We start from the raw sequence: 24,814 nt of genomic DNA, 5'->3' as shown, positions 1-24,814 counted from the left end.
CTATGTACAAGAATATAACTACTATAATACTGCCTCCTATGTACAAGAATATAACTACTATAATACTGCCCCCTATGTACAAGAATATAACTACTATAATACTGCTCCTATGTACAAGAATATAACTAATATAATACTGCCCCCTATGTACAAGAATATAACTAATATAATACTGCCCCCTATGTACAAGAATATAACTACTATAATACTGCTCCTATGTACAAGAATATAACTACTATAATAGTGCCTCCTATGTACAAGAATATAACTAGTATAATACCGCCTCCTATGTACAAGAATATAACTACTATACTACTGCCCCCTATGTACAAGAATATAACTACTATAATACTGCCTCCTATGTACAAGAATATAACTATTATAATACTGCCCCCTATGTACAAGAATATAACTACTATAATACTGCTCCTGTGTACACGAATATAACTACTATAATACTGCCCCTATGTACAAGAATATAACGACTATAATACTGCCCACTATGTACAAGAATATAACTACTATAATACTGCCTACTATGTACAAGAATATAACTACTATAATACTGCTCCTATGTGCAAGAATATAACTAGTATACTACTGCCCCCTATGTACAAGAATATAACTACTATAATACTGCCTCCTATGTACAAGAATATAACTACTATAATACTGCCCCCTATGTACAAGAATATAACTACTATAATACTGCCCCCTATGTACAAGAATATAACTACTATAATACTGCTCCTATCTACAAGAATATAACTACTATAATACTGCCCACTATGTACAAGAATATAACTACTATAATACTGCTCCTATCTACAAGAATATAACTACTATAATACTGCCCCCTATGTACAAGAATATAACTACTATAATACTGCCCCCTATGTACAAGAATATAACTACTATAATACTGCCCCCTATGTACAAGAATATAACTACTATAATACTGCTCCCTATGTACAAGAATATAACTACTATAATACTGCTCCCTATGTACAAGAATATAACTATTATAATACTGCCTCCTATGTACAAGAATATAACTACTATAATACTGCCCCCTATGTACAAGAATATAACTACTATAATACTGCTCCTATGTACAAGAATATAACTACTATAGTACTACCTCCTATGTACAAGAATATAACTACTATAATACTGCTCCCTATGTACAAGAATATAACTACTATAATACTGCCTCCTATGTACAAGAATATAACTACTATAATACTGCCCCCTATGTACAAGAATATAACTACTATAATACTGCTCCTATGTACAAGAATATAACTAATATAATACTGCCCCCTATGTACAAGAATATAACTACTATAACACTACCCCCTATGTACAAGAATATAACTACTATAATACTGCTCCTATGTACAAGAATATAACTACTATAATAGTGCCTCCTATGTACAAGAATATAACTACTATAATACTGTTCCCTATGTACAAGAATATAACTAATATAATACTGCCCCCTATGTACAAGAATATAACTACTATAATACTGCTCCCTATGTACAAGAATATAACTACTATAATACTGCTCCCTATGCACAAAAATATAAGTACTATAATACTGCTCCTATGTACAAGAATATAACTACTATAATACTGCCCCCTATGTACAAGAATATAACTACTATAATACTGCTCCCTATGTACAAGAATATAACTACTATAATACTGCCCCCTATGTACAAGAATATAACTACTATAATACTGCCCCCTGTGTACAAGAATATAACTAATATAATACTGCCCCCTGTGTACAAGAAAATAACTAATATAATACTGCTCCTATGTACAAGAACATAACTAGTATAATACTGCTCCTATGTACAAGAATATAACTAGTATAATACCGCCTCCTATGTACAAGAATATAACTACTATACTACTGCCCCCTATGTACAAGAATATAACTACTATAATACTGCCTCCTATGTACAAGAATATAACTATTATAATACTGCCCCCTATGTACAAGAATATAACTACTATAATACTGCTCCTGTGTACACGAATATAACTACTATAATACTGCCCCTATGTACAAGAATATAACGACTATAATACTGCCCACTATGTACAAGAATATAACTACTATAATACTGCCCACTATGTACAAGAATATAACTACTATAATACTGCTCCTATGTGCAAGAATATAACTAGTATACTACTGCCCCCTATGTACAAGAATATAACTACTATAATACTGCCTCCTATGTACAAGAAAATAAATACTACAATACTGCCCACTATGTACAAGAATATAACTACTATAATACTGCTCCTATGTACAAGAATATAAGTACTATAATACTGCCTCCTATGTACAAGAATATAACTACTATAATACTGCCTCCTATGTACAAGAATATAACTACTATAATACTGCTCCTATCTACAAGAATATAACTACTATAATACTGCCCCCTATGTACAAGAATATAACTACTATAATACTGCCCCCTATGTACAAGAATATAACTACTATAATACTGCCCCCTATGTACAAGAATATAACTACTATAATACTGCTCCCTATGTACAAGAATATAACTACTATAATACTGCTCCCTATGTACAAGAATATAACTATTATAATACTGCCTCCTATGTACAAGAATATAACTACTATAATACTGCCCCCTATGTACAAGAATATAACTACTATAATACTGCTCCTATGTACAAGAATATAACTACTATAGTACTACCTCCTATGTACAAGAATATAACTACTATAATACTGCTCCCTATGTACAAGAATATAACTACTATAATACTGCCTCCTATGTACAAGAATATAACTACTATAATACTGCCCCCTATGTACAAGAATATAACTACTATAATACTGCTCCTATGTACAAGAATATAACTAATATAATACTGCCCCCTATGTACAAGAATATAACTAATATAATACTGCCCCCTATGTACAAGAATATAACTACTATAACTCTACCCCCTATGTACAAGAATATAACTACTATAATACTGCTCCTATGTACAAGAATATAACTACTATAATAGTGCCTCCTATGTACAAGAATATAACTACTATAATACTGCCTCCTATGTACAAGAATATAACTACTATAATACTGCCCCCTATGTACAAGAATATAACTACTATAATACTGCTCCTATGTACAAGAATATAACTAATATAATACTGCCCCCTATGTACAAGAATATAACTACTATAACACTACCCCCTATGTACAAGAATATAACTACTATAATACTGCTCCTATGTACAAGAATATAACTACTATAATAGTGCCTCCTATGTACAAGAATATAACTACTATAATACTGTTCCCTATGTACAAGAATATAACTAATATAATACTGCCCCCTATGTACAAGAATATAACTACTATAATACTGCTCCCTATGTACAAGAATATAACTACTATAATACTGCTCCCTATGCACAAAAATATAAGTACTATAATACTGCTCCTATGTACAAGAATATAACTACTATAATACTGCCCCCTATGTACAAGAATATAACTACTATAATACTGCTCCCTATGTACAAGAATATAACTACTATAATACTGCCCCCTATGTACAAGAATATAACTACTATAATACTGCCCCCTGTGTACAAGAATATAACTAATATAATACTGCCCCCTGTGTACAAGAATATAACTAATATAATACTGCTCCTATGTACAAGAACATAACTAGTATAATACTGCTCCTATGTACAAGAATATAACTAGTATAATACCGCCTCCTATGTACAAGAATATAACTACTATACTACTGCCCCCTATGTACAAGAATATAACTACTATAATACTGCCTCCTATGTACAAGAATATAACTATTATAATACTGCCCCCTATGTACAAGAATATAACTACTATAATACTGCTCCTGTGTACACGAATATAACTACTATAATACTGCCCCTATGTACAAGAATATAACGACTATAATACTGCCCACTATGTACAAGAATATAACTACTATAATACTGCCCACTATGTACAAGAATATAACTACTATAATACTGCTCCTATGTGCAAGAATATAACTAGTATACTACTGCCCTCTATGTACAAGAATATAACTACTATAATACTGCCTCCTATGTACAAGAATATAACTACTACAATACTGCCCACTATGTACAAGAATATAACTACTATAATACTGCTCCTATGTACAAGAATATAAGTACTATAATACTGCCTCCTATGTACAAGAATATAACTACTATAATACTGCTCCTATCTACAAGAATATAACTACTATAATACTGCCCCCTATGTACAAGAATATAACTACTATAATACTGCCCCCTATGTACAAGAATATAACTACTATAATACTGCCCCCTATGTACAAGAATATAACTACTATAATACTGCTCCCTATGTACAAGAATATAACTACTATAATACTGCTCCCTATGTACAAGAATATAACTATTATAATACTGCCTCCTATGTACAAGAATATAACTACTATAATACTGCCCCCTATGTACAAGAATATAACTACTATAATACTGCTTCTATGTACAAGAATATAACTACTATAGTACTACCTCCTATGTACAAGAATATAACTACTATAATACTGCTCCCTATGTACAAGAATATAACTACTATAATACTGCCTCCTATGTACAAGAATATAACTACTATAATACTGCCCCCTATGTACAAGAATATAACTACTATAATACTGCTCCTATGTACAAGAATATAACTAATATAATACTGCCCCCTATGTACAAGAATATAACTAATATAATACTGCCCCCTATGTACAAGAATATAACTACTATAACACTACCCCCTATGTACAAGAATATAACTACTATAATACTGCTCCTATGTACAAGAATATAACTACTATAATAGTGCCTCCTATGTACAAGAATATAACTACTATAATACTGTTCCCTATGTACAAGAATATAACTAATATAATACTGCCCCCTATGTACAAGAATATAACTACTATAATACTGCTCCATATGTACAAGAATATAACTACTATAATACTGCTCCCTATGCACAAAAATATAAGTACTGTAATACTGCTCCTATGTACAAGAATATAACTACTATAATACTGCCCCCTATGTACAAGAATATAACTACTATAATACTGCTCCCTATGTACAAGAATATAACTACTATAATACTGCCCCCTATGTACAGGAATATAACTACTATAATACTGCCCCCTGTGTACAAGAATATAACTAATATAATACTGCCCCCTGTGTACAAGAATATAACTAATATAATACTGCTCCTATGTACAAGAATATAACTAGTATAATACCGCCTCCTATGTACAAAAATATAACTACTATACTACTGCCCCCTATGTACAAGAATATAACTACTATAATACTGCCTCCTATGTACAAGAATATAACTATTATAATACTGCCCCCTATGTACAAGAATATAACTACTATAATACTGCTCCTGTGTACACGAATATAACTACTATAATACTGCCCCTATGTACAAGAATATAACGACTATAATACTGCCCACTATGTACAAGAATATAACTACTATAATACTGCCCACTATGTACAAGAATATAACTACTATAATACTGCTCCTATGTGCAAGAATATAACTAGTATACTACTGCCCCCCATGTACAAGAATATAACTACTATAATACTGCCTCCTATGTACAAGAATATAACTACTACAATACTGCCCACTATGTACAAGAATATAACTACTATAATACTGCTCCTATGTACAAGAATATAACTACTATAATACTGCTCCCTATGTACAAGAATATAACTACTATAATACTGCCCCCTATGTACAAGAATATAACTACTATAATACTGCTCCCTATGTACAAGAATATAACTACTATAATACTGCCCCCATGTACAAGAATATAACTACTATAATACTGCCCCCATGTACAAGAATATAACTACTATAATACTGCCTCCTATGTACAAGAATATAACTACTATAATACCGCTCCTTATGTACAAGAATATAACTACTATAATACTGCCCCCTATGTACAAGAATATAAGTACTATAATACTGCCTCCTATGTACAAGAATATAAGTACTATAATACTGCCTCCTATGTACAAGAATATAACTACTATAATACTGCCTCCTATGTACAAGAATATAACTACTATAATACTGCTCCTATCTACAAGAATATAACTACTATAATAGTGCCCCCTATGTACAAGAATATAACTACTATAATACTGCCCCCTATGTACAAGAATATAACTACTATAATACTGCCCCCTATGTACAAGAATATAACTACTATAATACTGCTCCCTATGTACAAGAATATAACTACTATAATACTGCTCCCTATATACAAGAATATAACTATTATAATACTGCCTCCTATGTACAAGAATATAACTACTGTAATACTGCCCCCTATGTACAAGAATATAACTACTATAATAGTACCCCCTATGTACAATAATATAACTACTATAATACTGCCCCCTATGTACAAGAATATAACTACTATAATACTGCCCGCTATGTACAGGAATATAACTACTATAATATTGCTCCTATGTACAAGAATATAACTACTATAATACTGTTCCCTATGTACAAGAATATAACTACTATAATACTGCCTCCTATGTACAAGAATATAACTACTATAATACTGCCCCCTATGTACAAGAATATAACTACTATAATACTGCCCCCTATGTACAAGAATATAACTACTATAATACTGCCTCCTATGTACAAGAATATAACTAATATAATACTGCCCCCTATGTACAAGAATATAACTAATATAATACTGCCCCCTATGTACAAGAATATAACTACTATAACACTGCCCCCTATGTACAAGAATATAACTACTATAATACTGCTCCTATGTACAAGAATATAACTACTATAATACTGCTCCCTATGTACAAGAATATAACTAATATAATACTGCTCCTATGTACAAGAATATAACTACTATAATACTGCCCCCTATGTACAAGAATATAACTACTATAATACTGCCCCCTATGTACAAGAATATAACTACTATAATACTGCTCCTATCTACAAGAATATAACTACTATAATACTGCTCCTATGTACAAGAATATAACTACTATAATACTGCTCCCTATGTACAAGAATAAAACTACTATAATACTGCCTCCTATGTACAAGAATATAACTACTATAATACTGCTCCTATGTACAAGAATATAACTACTATAATACTGCTCCCTATGTACAAGAATATAACTACTATAATACTGCCTCCTATGTACAAGAATATAACTACTATAATACTGCGCCCTATGTACAAGAATATAACTACTATAGTACTGCCTCCTATGTACAAGAATATAACTACTATAATACTGCCCCCTATGTACAAGAATGTAACTACTATAATACTGCTCCCTATGTACAAGAATAAAACTACTATAATACTGCCTCCTATGTACAAGAATATAACTACTATAATACTGCCCCCTTTGTACAAGAATATAACTACTATAGTACTGCCTCCTATGTACAAGAATATAACTACTATAATACTGCTCCCTATGTACAAGAATATAACTACTATAATACTGCCTCCTATGTACAAGAATATAACTACTATAATACTGCCCCCTATGTACAAGAATATAACTACTATAATACCGCCCCATATGTACAAAAATATAACTACTATAATACTGCCTCCTATGTACAAGAATATAACTACTATAATACTGCCCCCTATGTGCAAGAATATAACTACTATAATACTGCCCCCTATGTACATGTATATAAGTACTATAATACTGCCCCCTATGTACAAGAATATAACTACTATAATACTGTTCCTATGTACAAGAATATAACTACTATAATACAGCCTTTTATGTACAAGAATATAACTACTATAATACTGCTCCCTATGTACAAGAATATAACTACTATAATACTGCCTCCTATGTACAAGAATATAACTACTATAATACTGCCCCCTATGTACAAGAATATAACTACTATAATACTGCTCCTATGTACAAGAATATAACTACTATAATACTGCCCCCTATGTACAAGAATATAACTACTATAATACTGCTCCCTATGTACAAGAATATAACTACTATAATACTGCCTCCTATGTACAAGAATATAACTACTATAGTACTACCTCCTATGTACAAGAATATAACTACTATAATACTGCTCCCTATGTACAAGAATATAACTACTATAATACTGCCTCCTATGTACAAGAATATAACTACTATAATACTGCCCCCTATGTACAAGAATATAACTACTATAATACTGCCCTCTATGTACAAGAATATAACTACTATAATACTGCTCCCGATGTACAAGAATATAACTACTATAATACTGCTCCTATGAACAAGAATATAACTACTATAATACTGCTCCTATTTACAAGAATATAACTACAATAATACTGCTCCCTATGTACAAGTATATAACTACTATAATACTGCTCCCTATGTACAAGAATATAACTACTATAATACTGCTCCCTATGTACAAGAATATAACTACTATAATACTGCCTCCTATGTACAAGAATATAACTACTATAATACTGCCCCCTATGTACAAGAATATAACTACTATAATACTGCCCCCTATGTACAAGAATATAACTACTATAATACTGCCCCCTATGTACAAGAATATAACTGCTATAATACTGCCTCCTATGTACAAGAATATAACTACTATAATACTGCCCCTATGTACAAGAATGTAACTACTATAATACTGCCCCCTATGTACAAGAATATAACTGCTATAATACTGCCTCCTATGTACAAGAATATAACTACTATAATACTGCCCCCTATGTACAAGAATATAACTACTATAATACTGCCCCCTATGTACAAGAATATAACTGCTATAATACTGCCTCCTATGTACAAGAATATAACTACTATAATACTGCCCCCTATGTACAAGAATATAACTACTATAATACTGCCTCGTATGTACAAGATTATAACTACTATAATACTGCCCCCTATGTACAAGAATATAACTACTATAATACTGCTCCTATGTACAAGAATATAACTACTATAATACTGCCCCCTATGTACAAGAATATAACTACTATAATACTGCCCCCTATATACAAGAATATAACTACTATAATACTGCTCCTGTGTACAAGAATATAACTACTATAATACTGCCCCTATGTACAAGAATATAACGACTATAATACTGCCCACTATGTACAAGAATATAACTACTATAATACTGCCCACTATGTACAAGAATATAACTACTATAATACTGCTCCTATGTGCAAGAATATAACTAGTATACTACTGCCCCCTATGTACAAGAATATAACTACTATAATACTGCCTCCTATGTACAAGAATATAACTACTATAATACTGCCCCCTATGTACAAGAATATAACTACTATAATACTGCCCCCTATGTACAAGAATATAACTACTATAATACTGCTCCTATCTACAAGAATATAACTACTATAATACTGCCCACTATGTACAAGAATATAACTACTATAATACTGCTCCTATCTACAAGAATATAACTACTATAATACTGCCCCCTATGTACAAGAATATAACTACTATAATACTGCCCCCTATGTACAAGAATATAACTACTATAATACTGCCCCCTATGTACAAGAATATAACTACTATAATACTGCTCCCTATGTACAAGAATATAACTACTATAATACTGCTCCCTATGTACAAGAATATAACTATTATAATACTGCCTCCTATGTACAAGAATATAACTACTATAATACTGCCCCCTATGTACAAGAATATAACTACTATAATACTGCTCCTATGTACAAGAATATAACTACTATAGTACTACCTCCTATGTACAAGAATATAACTACTATAATACTGCTCCCTATGTACAAGAATATAACTACTATAATACTGCCTCCTATGTACAAGAATATAACTACTATAATACTGCCCCCTATGTACAAGAATATAACTACTATAATACTGCTCCTATGTACAAGAATATAACTAATATAATACTGCCCCCTATGTACAAGAATATAACTACTATAACACTACCCCCTATGTACAAGAATATAACTACTATAATACTGCTCCTATGTACAAGAATATAACTACTATAATAGTGCCTCCTATGTACAAGAATATAACTACTATAATACTGTTCCCTATGTACAAGAATATAACTAATATAATACTGCCCCCTATGTACAAGAATATAACTACTATAATACTGCTCCCTATGTACAAGAATATAACTACTATAATACTGCTCCCTATGCACAAAAATATAAGTACTATAATACTGCTCCTATGTACAAGAATATAACTACTATAATACTGCCCCCTATGTACAAGAATATAACTACTATAATACTGCTCCCTATGTACAAGAATATAACTACTATAATACTGCCCCCTATGTACAAGAATATAACTACTATAATACTGCCCCCTGTGTACAAGAATATAACTAATATAATATTGCCCCCTGTGTACAAGAAAATAACTAATATAATACTGCTCCTATGTACAAGAACATAACTAGTATAATACTGCTCCTATGTACAAGAATATAACTAGTATAATACCGCCTCCTATGTACAAGAATATAACTACTATACTACTGCCCCCTATGTACAAGAATATAACTACTATAATACTGCCTCCTATGTACAAGAATATAACTATTATAATACTGCCCCCTATGTACAAGAATATAACTACTATAATACTGCTCCTGTGTACACGAATATAACTACTATAATACTGCCCCTATGTACAAGAATATAACGACTATAATACTGCCCACTATGTACAAGAATATAACTACTATAATACTGCCCACTATGTACAAGAATATAACTACTATAATACTGCTCCTATGTGCAAGAATATAACTAGTATACTACTGCCCCCTATGTACAAGAATATAACTACTATAATACTGCCTCCTATGTACAAGAAAATAAATACTACAATACTGCCCACTATGTACAAGAATATAACTACTATAATACTGCTCCTATGTACAAGAATATAAGTACTATAATACTGCCTCCTATGTACAAGAATATAACTACTATAATACTGCCTCCTATGTACAAGAATATAACTACTATAATACTGCTCCTATCTACAAGAATATAACTACTATAATACTGCCCCCTATGTACAAGAATATAACTACTATAATACTGCCCCCTATGTACAAGAATATAACTACTATAATACTGCCCCCTATGTACAAGAATATAACTACTATAATACTGCTCCCTATGTAAAAGAATATAACTACTATAATACTGCTCCCTATGTACAAGAATATAACTATTATAATACTGCCTCCTATGTACAAGAATATAACTACTATAATACTGCCCCCTATGTACAAGAATATAACTACTATAATACTGCTCCTATGTACAAGAATATAACTACTATAGTACTACCTCCTATGTACAAGAATATAACTACTATAATACTGCTCCCTATGTACAAGAATATAACTACTATAATACTGCCTCCTATGTACAAGAATATAACTACTATAATACTGCCCCCTATGTACAAGAATATAACTACTATAATACTGCTCCTATGTACAAGAATATAACTAATATAATACTGCCCCCTATGTACAAGAATATAACTAATATAATACTGCCCCCTATGTACAAGAATATAACTACTATAACTCTACCCCCTATGTACAAGAATATAACTACTATAATACTGCTCCTATGTACAAGAATATAACTACTATAATAGTGCCTCCTATGTACAAGAATATAACTACTATAATACTGCCTCCTATGTACAAGAATATAACTACTATAATACTGCCCCCTATGTACAAGAATATAACTACTATAATACTGCTCCTATGTACAAGAATATAACTAATATAATACTGCCCCCTATGTACAAGAATATAACTACTATAACACTACCCCCTATGTACAAGAATATAACTACTATAATACTGCTCCTATGTACAAGAATATAACTACTATAATAGTGCCTCCTATGTACAAGAATATAACTACTATAATACTGTTCCCTATGTACAAGAATATAACTAATATAATACTGCCCCCTATGTACAAGAATATAACTACTATAATACTGCTCCCTATGTACAAGAATATAACTACTATAATACTGCTCCCTATGCACAAAAATATAAGTACTATAATACTGCTCCTATGTACAAGAATATAACTACTATAATACTGCCCCCTATGTACAAGAATATAACTACTATAATACTGCTCCCTATGTACAAGAATATAACTACTATAATACTGCCCCCTATGTACAAGAATATAACTACTATAATACTGCCCCCTGTGTACAAGAATATAACTAATATAATACTGCCCCCTGTGTACAAGAATATAACTAATATAATACTGCTCCTATGTACAAGAACATAACTAGTATAATACTGCTCCTATGTGCAAGAATATAACTAGTATAATACCGCCTCCTATGTACAAGAATATAACTACTATACTACTGCCCCCTATGTACAAGAATATAACTACTATAATACTGCCTCCTATGTACAAGAATATAACTATTATAATACTGCCCCCTATGTACAAGAATATAACTACTATAATACTGCTCCTGTGTACACGAATATAACTACTATAATACTGCCCCTATGTACAAGAATATAACGACTATAATACTGCCCACTATGTACAAGAATATAACTACTATAATACTGCCCACTATGTACAAGAATATAACTACTATAATACTGCTCCTATGTGCAAGAATATAACTAGTATACTACTGCCCTCTATGTACAAGAATATAACTACTATAATACTGCCTCCTATGTACAAGAATATAACTACTACAATACTGCCCACTATGTACAAGAATATAACTACTATAATACTGCTCCTATGTACAAGAATATAAGTACTATAATACTGCCTCCTATGTACAAGAATATAACTACTATAATACTGCTCCTATCTACAAGAATATAACTACTATAATACTGCCCCCTATGTACAAGAATATAACTACTATAATACTGCCCCCTATGTACAAGAATATAACTACTATAATACTGCCCCCTATGTACAAGAATATAACTACTATAATACTGCTCCCTATGTACAAGAATATAACTACTATAATACTGCTCCCTATGTACAAGAATATAACTATTATAATACTGCCTCCTATGTACAAGAATATAACTACTATAATACTGCCCCCTATGTACAAGAATATAACTACTATAATACTGCTTCTATGTACAAGAATATAACTACTATAGTACTACCTCCTATGTACAAGAATATAACTACTATAATACTGCTCCCTATGTACAAGAATATAACTACTATAATACTGCCTCCTATGTACAAGAATATAACTACTATAATACTGCCCCCTATGTACAAGAATATAACTACTATAATACTGCTCCTATGTACAAGAATATAACTAATATAATACTGCCCCCTATGTACAAGAATATAACTAATATAATACTGCCCCCTATGTACAAGAATATAACTACTATAACACTACCCCCTATGTACAAGAATATAACTACTATAATACTGCTCCTATGTACAAGAATATAACTACTATAATAGTGCCTCCTATGTACAAGAATATAACTACTATAATACTGTTCCCTATGTACAAGAATATAACTAATATAATACTGCCCCCTATGTACAAGAATATAACTACTATAATACTGCTCCATATGTACAAGAATATAACTACTATAATACTGCTCCCTATGCACAAAAATATAAGTACTGTAATACTGCTCCTATGTACAAGAATATAACTACTATAATACTGCCCCCTATGTACAAGAATATAACTACTATAATACTGCTCCCTATGTACAAGAATATAACTACTATAATACTGCCCCCTATGTACAGGAATATAACTACTATAATACTGCCCCCTGTGTACAAGAATATAACTAATATAATACTGCCCCCTGTGTACAAGAATATAACTAATATAATACTGCTCCTATGTACAAGAATATAACTAGTATAATACCGCCTCCTATGTACAAAAATATAACTACTATACTACTGCCCCCTATGTACAAGAATATAACTACTATAATACTGCCTCCTATGTACAAGAATATAACTATTATAATACTGCCCCCTATGAACAAGAATATAACTACTATAATACTGCTCCTGTGTACACGAATATAACTACTATAATACTGCCCCTATGTACAAGAATATAACGACTATAATACTGCCCACTATGTACAAGAATATAACTACTATAATACTGCCCACTATGTACAAGAATATAACTACTATAATACTGCTCCTATGTGCAAGAATATAACTAGTATACTACTGCCCCCCATGTACAAGAATATAACTACTATAATACTGCCTCCTATGTACAAGAATATAACTACTACAATACTGCCCACTATGTACAAGAATATAACTACTATAATACTGCTCCTATGTACAAGAATATAACTACTATAATACTGCTCCCTATGTACAAGAATATAACTACTATAATACTGCCCCCTATGTACAAGAATATAACTACTATAATACTGCTCCCTATGTACAAGAATATAACTACTATAATACTGCCCCCATGTACAAGAATATAACTACTATAATACTGCCCCCATGTACAAGAATATAACTACTATAATACTGCCTCCTATGTACAAGAATATAACTACTATAATACCGCTCCTTATGTACAAGAATATAACTACTATAATACTGCCCCCTATGTACAAGAATATAAGTACTATAATACTGCCTCCTATGTACAAGAATATAAGTACTATAATACTGCCTCCTATGTACAAGAATATAACTACTATAATACTGCCTCCTATGTACAAGAATATAACTACTATAATACTGCTCCTATCTACAAGAATATAACTACTATAATAGTGCCCCCTATGTACAAGAATATAACTACTATAATACTGCCCCCTATGTACAAGAATATAACTACTATAATACTGCCCCCTGTGTACAAGAATATAACTACTATAATACTGCTCCCTATGTACAAGAATATAACTACTATAATACTGCTCCCTATGTACAAGAATATAACTATTATAATACTGCCTCCTATGTACAAGAATATAACTACTGTAATACTGCCCCCTATGTACAAGAATATAACTACTATAATAGTACCCCCTATGTACAATAATATAACTACTATAATACTGCCCCCTATGTACAAGAATATAACTACTATAATACTGCCCGCTATGTACAGGAATATAACTACTATAATATTGCTCCTATGTACAAGAATATAACTACTATAATACTGTTCCCTATGTACAAGAATATAACTACTATAATACTGCCTCCTATGTACAAGAATATAACTACTATAATACTGCCCCCTATGTACAAGAATATAACTACTATAATACTGCCCCCTATGTACAAGAATATAACTACTATAATACTGCCTCCTATGTACAAGAATATAACTAATATAATACTGCCCCCTATGTACAAGAATATAACTAATATAATACTGCCCCCTATGTACAAGAATATAACTACTATAACACTGCCCCCTATGTACAAGAATATAACTACTATAATACTGCTCCTATGTACAAGAATATAACTACTATAATACTGCTCCCTATGTACAAGAATATAACTAATATAATACTGCTCCTATGTACAAGAATATAACTACTATAATACTGCCCCCTATGTACAAGAATATAACTACTATAATACTGCCCCCTATGTACAAGAATATAACTACTATAATACTGCTCCTATCTACAAGAATATAACTACTATAATACTGCTCCTATGTACAAGAATATAACTACTATAATACTGCTCCCTATGTACAAGAATAAAACTACTATAATACTGCCTCCTATGTACAAGAATATAACTACTATAATACTGCCCCCTATGTACAAGAATATAACTACTATAATACTGCTCCTATGTACAAGAATATAACTACTATAATACTGCTCCCTATGTACAAGAATATAACTACTATAATACTGCCTCCTATGTACAAGAATATAACTACTATAATACTGCGCCCTATGTACAAGAATATAACTACTATAATACTGCTCCTATGTACAAGAATATAACTACTATAGTACTGCCTCCTATGTACAAGAATATAACTACTATAATACTGCTCCCTATGTACAAGAATATAACTACTATAATACTGCCTCCTATGTACAAGAATATAACTACTATAATACTGCTCCCTATGTACAAGAATATAACTACTATAATACTGCCCCCTATGTACAGGAATATAACTACTATAATACTGCCCCCTGTGTAGAAGAATATAACTAATATAATACTGCCCCCTGTGTACAAGAATATAACTAATATAATACTGCTCCTATGTACAAGAATATAACTAGTATAATACCGCCTCCTATGTACAAAAATATAACTACTATACTACTGCCCCCTATGTACAAGAATATAACTACTATAATACTGCCTCCTATGTACAAGAATATAACTATTATAATACTGCCCCCTATGTACAAGAATATAACTACTATAATACTGCTCCTGTGTACACGAATATAACTACTATAATACTGCCCCTATGTACAAGAATATAACGACTATAATACTGCCCACTATGTACAAGAATATAACTACTATAATACTGCCCACTATGTACAAGAATATAACTACTATAATACTGCTCCTATGTGCAAGAATATAACTAGTATACTACTGCCCCCCATGTACAAGAATATAACTACTATAATACTGCCTCCTATGTACAAGAATATAACTACTACAATACTGCCCACTATGTACAAGAATATAACTACTATAATACTGCTCCTATGTACAAGAATATAACTACTATAATACTGCTCCCTATGTACAAGAATATAACTACTATAATACTGCCCCCTATGTACAAGAATATAACTACTATAATACTGCTCCCTATGTACAAGAATATAACTACTATAATACTGCCCCCATGTACAAGAATATAACTACTATAATACTGCCCCCATGTACAAGAATATAACTACTATAATACTGCCTCCTATGTACAAGAATATAACTACTATAATACCGCTCCTTATGTACAAGAATATAACTACTATAATACTGCCCCCTATGTACAAGAATATAAGTACTATAATACTGCCTCCTATGTACAAGAATATAAGTACTATAATACTGCCTCCTATGTACAAGAATATAACTACTATAATACTGCCTCCTATGTACAAGAATATAACTACTATAATACTGCTCCTATCTACAAGAATATAACTACTATAATAGTGCCCCCTATGTACAAGAATATAACTACTATAATACTGCCCCCTATGTACAAGAATATAACTACTATAATACTGCCCCCTATGTACAAGAATATAACTACTATAATACTGCTCCCTATGTACAAGAATATAACTACTATAATACTGCTCCCTATGTACAAGAATATAACTATTATAATACTGCCTCCTATGTACAAGAATATAACTACTGTAATACTGCCCCCTATGTACAAGAATATAACTACTATAATAGTACCCCCTATGTACAATAATATAACTACTATAATACTGCCCCCTATGTACAAGAATATAACTACTATAATACTGCCCGCTATGTACAGGAATATAACTACTATAATATTGCTCCTATGTACAAGAATATAACTACTATAATACTGTTCCCTATGTACAAGAATATAACTACTATAATACTGCCTCCTATGTACAAGAATATAACTACTATAATACTGCCCCCTATGTACAAGAATATAACGACTATAATACTGCCCACTATGTACAAGAATATAACTACTATAATACTGCCCACTATGTACAAGAATATAACTACTATAATACTGCTCCTATGTGCAAGAATATAACTAGTATACTACTGCCCCCCATGTACAAGAATATAACTACTATAATACTGCCTCCTATGTACAAGAATATAACTACTACAATACTGCCCACTATGTACAAGAATATAACTACTATAATACTGCTCCTATGTACAAGAATATAACTACTATAATACTGCTCCCTATGTACAAGAATATAACTACTATAATACTGCCCCCTATGTACAAGAATATAACTACTATAATACTGCTCCCTATGTACAAGAATATAACTACTATAATACTGCCCCCATGTACAAGAATATAACTACTATAATACTGCCCCCATGTACAAGAATATAACTACTATAATACTGCCTCCTATGTACAAGAATATAACTACTATAATACCGCTCCTTATGTACAAGAATATAACTACTATAATACTGCCCCCTATGTACAAGAATATAAGTACTATAATACTGCCTCCTATGTACAAGAATATAAGTACTATAATACTGCCTCCTATGTACAAGAATATAACTACTATAATACTGCCTCCTATGTACAAGAATATAACTACTATAATACTGCTCCTATCTACAAGAATATAACTACTATAATAGTGCCCCCTATGTACAAGAATATAACTACTATAATACTGCCCCCTATGTACAAGAATATAACTACTATAATACTGCCCCCTGTGTACAAGAATATAACTACTATAATACTGCTCCCTATGTACAAGAATATAACTACTATAATACTGCTCCCTATGTACAAGAATATAACTATTATAATACTGCCCCCTATGTACAAGAATATAACTACTATAATACTGCCCGCTATGTACAGGAATATAACTACTATAATATTGCTCCTATGTACAAGAATATAACTACTATAATACTGTTCCCTATGTACAAGAATATAACTACTATAATACTGCCTCCTATGTACAAGAATATAACTACTATAATACTGCCCCCTATGTACAAGAATATAACTACTATAATACTGCCCCCTATGTACAAGAATATAACTACTATAATACTGCCTCCTATGTACAAGAATATAACTAATATAATACTGCCCCCTATGTACAAGAATATAACTAATATAATACTGCCCCCTATGTACAAGAATATAACTACTATAACACTGCCCCCTATGTACAAGAATATAACTACTATAATACTGCTCCTATGTACAAGAATATAACTACTATAATACTGCTCCCTATGTACAAGAATATAACTAATATAATACTGCTCCTATGTACAAGAATATAACTACTATAATACTGCCCCCTATGTACAAGAATATAACTACTATAATACTGCCCCCTATGTACAAGAATATAACTACTATAATACTGCCCCCTATGTACAAGAATATATCTACTAGAATACTGCTCCCTATGTACAAGAATACAACTACTATAATACTGCCTCCTATGTACAAGAATATAACTACTATAATACTGCTCCCTATGTACAAGAATATAACTACTATAATACTGCTCCTATGTACAAGAATATAACTACTATAATACTGCTCCCTATGTACAAGAATAAAACTACTATAATACTGCCTCCTATGTACAAGAATATAACTACTATAATACTGCCCCCTATGTACAAGAATATAACTACTATAATACTGCTCCTATGTACAAGAATATAACTACTATAATACTGCTCCCTATGTACAAGAATATAACTACTATAATACTGCCTCCTATGTACAAGAATATAACTACTATAATACTGCGCCCTATGTACAAGAATATAACTACTATAATACTGCTCCTATGTACAAGAATATAACTACTATAGTACTGCCTCCTATGTACAAGAATATAACTACTATAATACTGCTCCCTATGTACAAGAATATAACTACTATAATACTGCCTCCTATGTACAAGAATATAACTACTATAATACTGCTCCCTATGTACAAGAATATAACTACTATAATACTGCCCCCTATGTACAGGAATATAACTACTATAATACTGCCCCCTGTGTAGAAGAATATAACTAATATAATACTGCCCCCTGTGTACAAGAATATAACTAATATAATACTGCTCCTATGTACAAGAATATAACTAGTATAATACCGCCTCCTATGTACAAAAATATAACTACTATACTACTGCCCCCTATGTACAAGAATATAACTACTATAATACTGCCTCCTATGTACAAGAATATAACTATTATAATACTGCCCCCTATGTACAAGAATATAACTACTATAATACTGCTCCTGTGTACACGAATATAACTACTATAATACTGCCCCTATGTACAAGAATATAACGACTATAATACTGCCCACTATGTACAAGAATATAACTACTATAATACTGCCCACTATGTACAAGAATATAACTACTATAATACTGCTCCTATGTGCAAGAATATAACTAGTATACTACTGCCCCCCATGTACAAGAATATAACTACTATAATACTGCCTCCTATGTACAAGAATATAACTACTACAATACTGCCCACTATGTACAAGAATATAACTACTATAATACTGCTCCTATGTACAAGAATATAACTACTATAATACTGCTCCCTATGTACAAGAATATAACTACTATAATACTGCCCCCTATGTACAAGAATATAACTACTATAATACTGCTCCCTATGTACAAGAATATAACTACTATAATACTGCCCCCATGTACAAGAATATAACTACTATAATACTGCCCCCATGTACAAGAATATAACTACTATAATACTGCCTCCTATGTACAAGAATATAACTACTATAATACCGCTCCTTATGTACAAGAATATAACTACTATAATACTGCCCCCTATGTACAAGAATATAAGTACTATAATACTGCCTCCTATGTACAAGAATATAAGTACTATAATACTGCCTCCTATGTACAAGAATATAACTACTATAATACTGCCTCCTATGTACAAGAATATAACTACTATAATACTGCTCCTATCTACAAGAATATAACTACTATAATAGTGCCCCCTATGTACAAGAATATAACTACTATAATACTGCCCCCTATGTACAAGAATATAACTACTATAATACTGCCCCCTATGTACAAGAATATAACTACTATAATACTGCTCCCTATGTACAAGAATATAACTACTATAATACTGCTCCCTATGTACAAGAATATAACTATTATAATACTGCCTCCTATGTACAAGAATATAACTACTGTAATACTGCCCCCTATGTACAAGAATATAACTACTATAATAGTACCCCCTATGTACAATAATATAACTACTATAATACTGCCCCCTATGTACAAGAATATAACTACTATAATACTGCCCGCTATGTACAGGAATATAACTACTATAATATTGCTCCTATGTACAAGAATATAACTACTATAATACTGTTCCCTATGTACAAGAATATAACTACTATAATACTGCCTCCTATGTACAAGAATATAACTACTATAATACTGCCCCCTATGTACAAGAATATAACTACTATAATACTGCCCCCTATGTACAAGAATATAACTACTATAATACTGCCTCCTATGTACAAGAATATAACTAATATAATACTGCCCCCTATGTACAAGAATATAACTAATATAATACTGCCCCCTATGTACAAGAATATAACTACTATAACACTGCCCCCTATGTACAAGAATATAACTACTATAATACTGCTCCTATGTACAAGAATATAACTACTATAATACTGCTCCCTATGTACAAGAATATAACTAATATAATACTGCTCCTATGTACAAGAATATAACTACTATAATACTGCCCCCTATGTACAAGAATATAACTACTATAATACTGCCCCCTATGTACAAGAATATAACTACTATAATACTGCTCCTATCTACAAGAATATAACTACTATAATACTGCTCCTATGTACAAGAATATAACTACTATAATACTGCTCCCTATGTACAAGAATAAAACTACTATAATACTGCCTCCTATGTACAAGAATATAACTACTATAATACTGCCCCCTATGTACAAGAATATAACTACTATAATACTGCTCCTATGTACAAGAATATAACTACTATAATACTGCTCCCTATGTACAAGAATATAACTACTATAATACTGCCTCCTATGTACAAGAATATAACTACTATAATACTGCGCCCTATGTACAAGAATATAACTACTATAATACTGCTCCTATGTACAAGAATATAACTACTATAGTACTGCCTCCTATGTACAAGAATATAACTACTATAATACTGCTCCCTATGTACAAGAATATAACTACTATAATACTGCCTCCTATGTACAAGAATATAACTACTATAATACTGCCCCCTATGTACAAGAATATAACTACTATAATACCGCCCCATATGTACAAAAATATAACTACTATAATACTGCCTCCTATGTACAAGAATATAACTACTATAATACTGCCCCCTATGTGCAAGAATATAACTACTATAATACTGCCCCCTATGTACATGTATATAAGTACTATAATACTGCCCCCTATGTACAAGAATATAACTACTATAATACTGTTCCTATGTACAAGAATATAACTACTATAATTCTGCCCCCTATGTACAAAAATATAACTACTATAATACTGCCCCCAATGTACAAGAATATAACTACTATAATACTGCCTCCTATGTACAAGAATATAACTACTATAATACTGCTCCTATGTACAAGAATATAACTACTATAATACTGCCCCCTTTGTACAAGAATATAACTGTTATAATACTGCCCCCTATGTACAAGAATATAACTACTATAATACTGCCCCCTGTGTACAAGAATATAACTACTATAATATTGCTCCTATGTACAAGAATACAACTACTATAATACTGCCCCCGATGTACAAGAATATAACTACTATAATAGTGCCCCCGATGTACAAGAATATAACTACTATAATACTGTCCTCTATGTACAAGAATATAACTACTATAATACTGCCCCCTATGTACAAGAATATAACTACTATAATACTGCCCCCGATGTACAAGAATAGAACTACTATAATACTGCCCCCTATGTACAAGAATATAACTACTATAATACTGTCCTCTATGTACAAGAATATAACTACTATAATACTGCCCCCTATGTACAAGAATATAACTACTATAATACTGCCCCCTATGTACAAGAATATAACTAGTATAATACTGCCCCCTATGTACTAGAATATAACTACTATAATACTGCCCCCTATGTACAAGAATATAACTACTATAATACTGCTCCCTATGTACAAGAATATAACTACTATAATACTGCCCCCTATGTACAAGAATATAACTACTATAGTACTGCTCCCTATGTACAAGAATATAACTACTATAGTACTGCTCCTATGTACAAGAATATAACTACTATAATACTGCCCCCTATGTACAAGAATATAACTACTATAATACTGCTCCTATGTACAAGAATATAACTACTATAATACTGCCTCCTATGTACAAGAATATAACTACTATAATACTGCTCCTATGTACAAGAATATAACTACTATAATACTGCTCCTATGTACAAGAATATAACTACTATAATACTGCCCCCTATGTACAAGAATATAACTACTATAATACTGCCCCCTATGTACAAGAATATAACCACTATAATACTGCTCCCTATGTACAAGAATATAACTACTATAATACTGCCCCCTATGTACAAGAATATAACTACTATAATACTGCCCCCTATGTACTAGAATATAACTACTATAATACTGTCCCCTATGTACAAGAATATAACTACTATAATACTGCCCCCTATGTACAAGAATATAACTACTATAATACTGCCTCCTATGTACTAGAATATAACTACTATAATACTGCCCCCTATGTACAAGAATATAACTACTATAATACTGCCCCATATGTACAAGAATATAACTAGTATAATACTGCCCCCTATGTACAAGAATATAACTACTATAATACTGCCCCCTATGTACAAGTATATAACTACTATAATACTGCCCCCTATGTACAAGAATATAACTACTATAATACTGCCCCCTATGTACAAGAATATAACTACTATAATACTGCCTCCTATGTACAAGTATATAACTACTATAATACTGCCTCCTATGTACAAGAATATAACTACTATAATACTGCCCCCTATGTACAAGAATATAACTACTATAATACTGCCTCCTATGTACTAGAATATAACTACTATAATACTGCCCCCTATGTACAAGAATATAACTACTATAATACTGCCCCATATGTACAAGAATATAACTAGTATAATACTGCCCCCTATGTACAAGAATATAACTACTATAATACTGCCCCCTATGTACAAGTATATAACTACTATAATACTGCCCCCTATGTACAAGAATATAACTACTATAATACTGCCCCCTATGTACAAGAATATAACTACTATAATACTGCCTCCTATGTACAAGTATATAACTACTATAATACTGCCTCCTATGTACAAGAATATAACTACTATAATATTGCCCCCTATGTATAAGAATATAACTACTATAATACTGCCCCCTATGTACAAGAATATAACTACTATAATACTGCCCCCTATGTACATGAATATAACTACTATAATACTGCCCCCTATGTACAAGAATATAACTACTATAATACTGCTCCTGTGTACAAGAATATAACTACTATAATACTGCCTCCTATGTACAAGTATATAACTACTATAATACTGCCTCCTATGTACAAGAATATAACTACTATAATACTGCCTCCTATGTACAAGT

General features: G+C 31.5%; 1 protein-coding gene across 1 annotated transcript in view; it reads left to right on the top strand.

Moving 5' to 3' along the window:
* Positions 1 to 24,814, top strand: part of SORCS3 (sortilin related VPS10 domain containing receptor 3) — an 810,393-nt gene that overhangs the window by 591,028 nt on the left and 194,551 nt on the right. The window lies entirely within an intron of this gene.

The sequence above is a fragment of the Eleutherodactylus coqui genome, chromosome 4 (assembly GCF_035609145.1).
Source record: "Eleutherodactylus coqui strain aEleCoq1 chromosome 4, aEleCoq1.hap1, whole genome shotgun sequence".
Lineage (NCBI taxonomy): Eukaryota > Metazoa > Chordata > Amphibia > Anura > Eleutherodactylidae > Eleutherodactylus > Eleutherodactylus coqui.
The sequence above is the reverse complement of the archived record's forward strand: the minus strand, read 5'-3'. Positions and strand labels throughout refer to the sequence as shown.